The sequence below is a fragment of the Beta vulgaris genome, chromosome 1, assembly GCF_026745355.1.
Source record: "Beta vulgaris subsp. vulgaris cultivar EL10 chromosome 1, EL10.2, whole genome shotgun sequence".
Lineage (NCBI taxonomy): Eukaryota > Viridiplantae > Streptophyta > Magnoliopsida > Caryophyllales > Amaranthaceae > Beta > Beta vulgaris.
The window spans coordinates 43,753,423-43,759,655 of record NC_079202.1 but is presented as its reverse complement, the minus strand read 5'-3'; the positions used below and the strand labels follow the sequence as shown (position 1 = coordinate 43,759,655).

Sequence of the window (6,233 nt, the reverse complement as noted above, 5' to 3'; positions counted from 1 at the left end):
AGGGTCACATGAGAAATAAGATTACCGGGTTGATCACCGGTGCCGAGGTAATACGGTGAAGAAGGATCAGGTTTAGGATCCTTAGGAGCTTCAGTCATAGTGAGAACACAGTCGGAGCACGCGTGGCCGGAGCTGTGGAACCAGACGAAGAAGAAAGAAAAAAAAATTTATGGTTGTGCCGCTTGAGGCTCCGATACCATGACAGAATGAGTTGAAGGTGTATTGTGATCTGTTGTATTTCTCAGTGACAGCCAAGTTTATATACAAAACATAAATGGAACCTTGCTTTACACTTAATACGCCCAACTACTAATAAGCTTTACACTAAATGAGCCCAACTACTAATATACAACCTAAGTGTTATTAATAGGATGTTTCCTTCCCTGACAATGCTGCCTAAACTCTTCCAGTTGTCTTTGATTAGCCCCGACCACAGTAGATCATCATTTGTGTTTCCTGGAGTAAATTGGATGAGTCCATATGAATCTCCTTTGAATAAGTATGCCTGATTTGGAATGTGTGAAGCAAAGGCCCCATCAAATCCCTGCTCAAAGATGGTGCTTTTTAAACAAGGCCAGTTTTGACGTATGGGACCGATACCAATGAGGTGGCTATTATCACTGTAATTGATACAAGCATATTCACCTCCCTTGAAAATATAAGCTTCGAATGGACGTGATGACTCAAAGCAGCATCTACCCCATTTTCAAACACGGTCTCGCTCAAGAATGGAAACATTTCTACAATTAGCTTTGGCCCTTGCAAGAACTTGTCGTTGGGAGAGTCTGGAGCATAGAACCATTTTGCGCAAATGTTACCGGAGAATATGTACGCATCTCCTTCGTCTTGAGATGCAAATGCACAATCGATTCCCTTATCTCCAAATACAGTATCCTTAAGTGATGAAAATACGTTGCGTATGCGATCGGGTCCGCGCAATATTCTGTCACCAAACTGACCTGGTGCATAGTCTTCCAGAGTATACTCATTCTTCATGAATATATAAGCTTGATTTTCGTGAGTTGATTTGAATGCAGCAGTCACATAAATATCAGCTGTCATTTTGCTTGCTTACTTGATTGATGACCACCCCCTGAAATTCTTAGAAAGACATGTCAAATTGCTTGCATAAATATATATGCATATGAGGAGATGTCAAGGGATCGGATCAAGTGGTTTTAGAAATTGACAAATATAAATTCTGGTTGCGTCATCCTAATGCTCAAGAATCATTATTGTCAACTATTAACATCTTCATACGTACATGCAATTAAAAATTACAATAATATAATATTTTTATACATATACATTGACAATAATATACTACATCCGTTTCCTAAAGATCTTCCTTGTTACTGTTACTACAAATATAAATGGGAATTAATTTCTGTGGGTTGTGGGATGGGTAAAGTATGAGAGAGAAAGGGGTTAAGATAAATAAACATATAAAAAGAGGTTAAAGTAGGAGAGAGAAAGTCGGTAAAATTGAATTAATAATGTAATAATGGACCATATGATAGGGACATGAGAGGGTAAAAAGGAATACAAATTCAAAATAAGGAATAAAGTAAAAGAGAGAATATATTTTGGAAACGCACTTAAACGGAAAGAGAGAAGATCTTTAGGAAACGGAGGGAGTAACAAGATCAAAATATGATGATAATTTTTTTTAGTGAAGCTTTACCGTCAGAGTTTTTTACGTTTAATTACTAAATTCAAAATCTTTACCCATGAATTGACGTTGTACATCTCCTAGGTCAAAATACTAACAACCATTTTTAAAGTATTCGGAGCGTCATGTAGGATGACCATGCTATAATATATATTTTATTATAATTTTAAATAATACAGATGTAGAATTAGAGTTTCGGTAACTAGAACATATATATTTTGGATCTCAACAAACTTCATATGACTATTATATTATATAAATTGACTATAACTTCAATTATACAATTAAGATAATCATAATGTCTATACTATTGGACCACCTCGAAATGTACTTTGAAATGAGCGAGACTCATATTTACGTATTTGTCTTAAGACTGCATAGAAATATTCGAATTAAAATTGATTATCTTCTTTTGCAAGTAGTTGATAACCCAATTCACATGAACTAACCCCGAAAAAAATCATGGTACCCACTAATCGAGTATTGGATTTTACCGACTAGAGTTATGGATCACAAAATAATAAGAGATCACAAAAAATAATTCACATTCAATAATTTTTACTTTTCTTTGTATTATTTTGTGATCCCTTGTTTGTTTGTTAATTTATAACTACAATGATTATATTTGTTTATTGCAACATCTTCACATTAACTCCAACTCCACTACATCAACTAAAGTTATAGCATCTCATGAGCATAAACTAATCGTAAATTTAGCTATATACATGTAAGCAAGGCACCATCTATTTAAAAATAGTTACATCATTTCATGTTTTTCGATTTGCTAATGCATGATTTTAAACATTGGTATCATTAGTTATATACCAATAAGTAAAAGTTTAAAAAATTGATAATGAAAATGTATAAATTGAGTCGAATCTATCAAAATCCCATATAATAATGTTTTCCTACAATATAAATTACCAAAGACAATAAAAGAGTCAGATGGAAATAGTAAATACTCCCTCTGTTTTTCTTTATCATTCTCACTTTCATGTGTGCGTCTCCCAATGCACTTCTTTGAACTTAAATATCTTTCATTATTATTAGTAAAAATTATAAAGATTGAATATTAATAATGTACTAATTGAGACGAATCAAACAAGATCCCACATGACTATATTTTTTCTTATAGATTGAAAACAATTGAGAAGATTCTCTCTAAGTATGAATAGTGCCAAGATTCTAAGTGAGAAAGATAAAAAAAAAAAAACAAAGGGAGTACCATTTAATGGTGTAATTATTTCTAAATTTAGGAAATTATAAATTATGGCGAGTGAGAAAACAGACTTGAAAGATATTTCAAGTCACAAAATGTATGTTACTACTTTGTCGTTGTCAAAATTGTTCCAGTCGAAATTAGAAGAAAGATAAGTAATATGTTACAGGTTTACAATAGAATTGAACAAAAAAAAAAAAAAAAAATCAAAGACAATAAAGAGGAAAAAAAAAAACAAGTGATAAGTAATTTTTTTTTCCAAAAGGTTTATTATAGAATATTTTAGTTAAATTAATTAATATTCATTATGATAAGAATAAGAAATAATAATTATCACCATATAGTAGTATTTCTCATATAAAATTTTAGAACTATTTATATTTGAACATATGTAACCAGTAACAATCATGAACTCCTAAATCGTCTTTAACCCATTCATTTTTTACAATGATTTAAAATATAATGAGACATTCCTATTAATGCCATGATCATGTGTCAAGTGAATAACATGTACAAATCAAATATTGTAAATGTAGTGGAATACTTTCACCACTGTTTTTTGTTCGCTCCTAAATCAGTATTTTTAAGAGATTATTAAGAAAAATCTCATTTCATGCATGTATAGATAAGACTTTAGAGTTTGTCTTGTAAGAAACCGCCTACTTTCAAATTAAAATTAGGCAATGGTAAGCTCAATATTAAAAAGAGAATTAGCCCAATAGTGACTAGATTAATTTTTTTCGGTGACTATTTTAATCCATTTAGTTACATGCTTACTTTTACATTAAAATTAGACCGTCTCTTTTAATAATTTTTGATTACTCTGTATCTATTGGATCAATATTATAATATTTACGGTGAAATTAAAGATGTTTGAGATGAAATATTTTAAATTAATTGTCAGATTAAGATGATATAATATAAATGTTTCATTGAACATAATTTTATTCGTGAATTTTTTTGATAAAGTAAGGAGAAACATTGACAAGTTGGGAGAGGGGGGAGGATTAAAGAGGATTCCAAGTTGTCTAGGGTAAAAATCGATCCCAACATTTCTTGAAACCGGGATTCCGGGAGGGAAGCTCTAATCACTAGGCTATCCCTTACTCTTATTTTTATTTTTGATAATATAACAAAGTACTTGCTTGCAAAATATATCGTATTATTACATTAACATAGATATTTTGAGATGATATAATACATATAACTTTGTCATACAAAATATTAACAGGTAATCGTGCATTGCACATTTGCACCAACTCAAATCAATTATACATTTACACTATTTCAACAAACAAAAAGTGAAAAGAGATTATGTGCGGTATCAAAGACAAAATTTCCACAATAAGAAATTCAAAAAAGAAAAAGGCAATAATGGGAAGTGTTTAGTTGTTTACCTGGCGACTAGTGCAGGTCGCTCTAAGTCGAAATCTCTCTGTATGAAATTTGAGGAATGGAGCTTATGTTTGGAGCTTATGTGATTGGAGCATGAATACCTTCGCATTTTATAGAGGCAGAGGGACAGTACTTTGCTTTCATGTTCAACTTATTTTATTGGAGAATACATAGTAGCATTGACGAACTCGTCATAAGTTTTATTTTTCATCCCCTCCGTCTTTTGGAGAATTATTATGTAGATGTATACTTTAAGCCAAATTAGAGAGAGGGTAAAAAATAAATTTATTTGGTTTCTATATTTTTTTAAATGAAAGATAATGCGGGTTTATTAAATTTTTGGAGAGGTAGAGAGCATTAAAGAAAGAGAGTGCGAGTAAAAAATGATTAAATTATTGTATATCTTTTGTCAATTGAAGAACAAAGCATATAGTGAATAGATATTCGACAAAAAGATGAAAAAATAAAGCAAGTAGATTATCAAAAAAGGAAGGAGTATGTGTGAAAATTTCTACTTCTCCCATTTCGAATTAAATGGAATAAAAAAATATTTTATGTCTCACAAATAATACCTCTTTGTTGCATTTAATTTGAAACGGAGGAAGTATTCAACTTGAGATTTGAGTACCTCAATTCAACGCGCTAATATATCTAGAGTCCAACTTTTATTACCTCATGTTATTACAACCCCTAGGATAGTAAATATGTTAGACTGGGATACTTAATACTTTACATTTGAATAATGTACTTGATAATTAGTATTTTGCTATTACAATAGAATACAATATAACAAGAGATTTGACTAAACAAACTTTTAAAGTACATAACCTTATCAAACTTTTAAGGTCGGATTCCGATTGAGTATTCCAACTCATTGAAAATTTGACTTAGCATTATGATTGATGCAATACAATATTCTGTAGGATATATTTTGTTATTAGAATACTAATCTTATAGGTTTTCTAATATGAATAGGACTATCTTTAGGTTGTATAATATATGTCTTCACGCACGGATTTTTATCAAATTTAGCATGTCATCACATCATTAGAAATAGATCATTCTCCAGGAAAAAAATTTCCTAATAGGGTCTTGAGCCCCTAGCTTCCGCCGCCCAATAACCACCAGCTCTCCCACCTATCACCATGACTAAAGAAGACCAACCACAACCCTCTAACTCACCCTCATCCACCGAGTACCATCCAACCCTTTTTGTGTCAACCAACATAATATCAAGAATTTCATCCATTTAATCATTGATCGTGAAAAGGTGCATTAATCGAATTGGGTAGAGTTGTTTGAGTATCATGCCCATGCTTATAACGTTTTGGATCACATAGACACCGAAACCCTCGGCCAACCGACCTCTCCACCCCCATGTTGGATCGTCTAGACTCGATGGTCAAACAATGGATATATGGTACGGTTTTCATTGACCTTCTACAAACAATTCTTAGTCATGGTGATAGAGCACATCATGTATGGGATAATATATTTTGTTCTTCCTGTCAAAAAATATATATATATTTTGTTCTTAAAATATTAATCTTGATAGATGTACTCATCATATATACGAATAGGACTCCTTAGGTTGTATAATATAAATATTGATTAATGGTATTATCTACAGATAAGGAGCTTCATCAAATTTAGCAATGATGATGCATCAATTTCATTATGTCGTTATGTCACTATGTCACAAGCTTATAAATTACATAATAAAACAAAGCAAAAGATAATAAGCTAAATAATAAGATTAATGAAAAGACAATATGTGCTTGCCATTGGTTTAAGTATAAAATTCATCTTATTCTATTTTATTGCAATTCTTGGAGATTTGCAGAATTCATATGTGACCTTTTTTTTTATATATAATATGATTTGTTTTCATATTTATAATCCAATTAAGCTTTTCATCATATTCACTTTTCTATGTATGTTTGAGGG

The 6,233-nt window shown here is 31.3% G+C and overlaps 1 pseudogene; it reads right to left on the bottom strand.

Annotated features, from left to right (window-relative positions):
* Positions 1-230: 230 nt before the first annotated feature.
* LOC125492469 (albumin-2-like) lies at positions 231-4,388 on the bottom strand (annotated as a pseudogene).
* Positions 4,389-6,233: the final 1,845 nt, after the last annotated feature.